Genomic DNA, 373 nt, shown 5'->3' with positions numbered 1-373 from the left:
ATCTTTATGATTCCATTTTGCTTATACGAACTAGAATCATTCGTTTATAGAGTGATGCACGATTCACAGTTTCCCAATAAGGCAATATGAAATGAACTTTACATGCTAAAATACAAATTGTTAGTATTGTAGTGACAAAGAATGTCCGAAAGCACTTCCAACTATGGGTCGAAAATGGCGGCTCACAACGCAAGGTATTTTTAACCTCCTTGGGATGACAGGTTCATGTTCGGCCGCCTCACGCTTCACACAGCTTTGAACAAAGAACTTGCTCGTTTCTTCTCAAGAACTTCTCGAATAAACTAGATACTAACTCCTCTTCGGTGAAGAGTTCCGTATGGTTGTAAATACGAACAAATGGATTATTATTTTT

Source organism: Penaeus monodon, chromosome 23 (genome assembly GCF_015228065.2).
Source record: "Penaeus monodon isolate SGIC_2016 chromosome 23, NSTDA_Pmon_1, whole genome shotgun sequence".
NCBI classification, from domain to species: Eukaryota; Metazoa; Arthropoda; class Malacostraca; order Decapoda; family Penaeidae; genus Penaeus; species Penaeus monodon.
The sequence above is the reverse complement of the archived record's forward strand: the minus strand, read 5'-3'. Positions refer to the sequence as shown.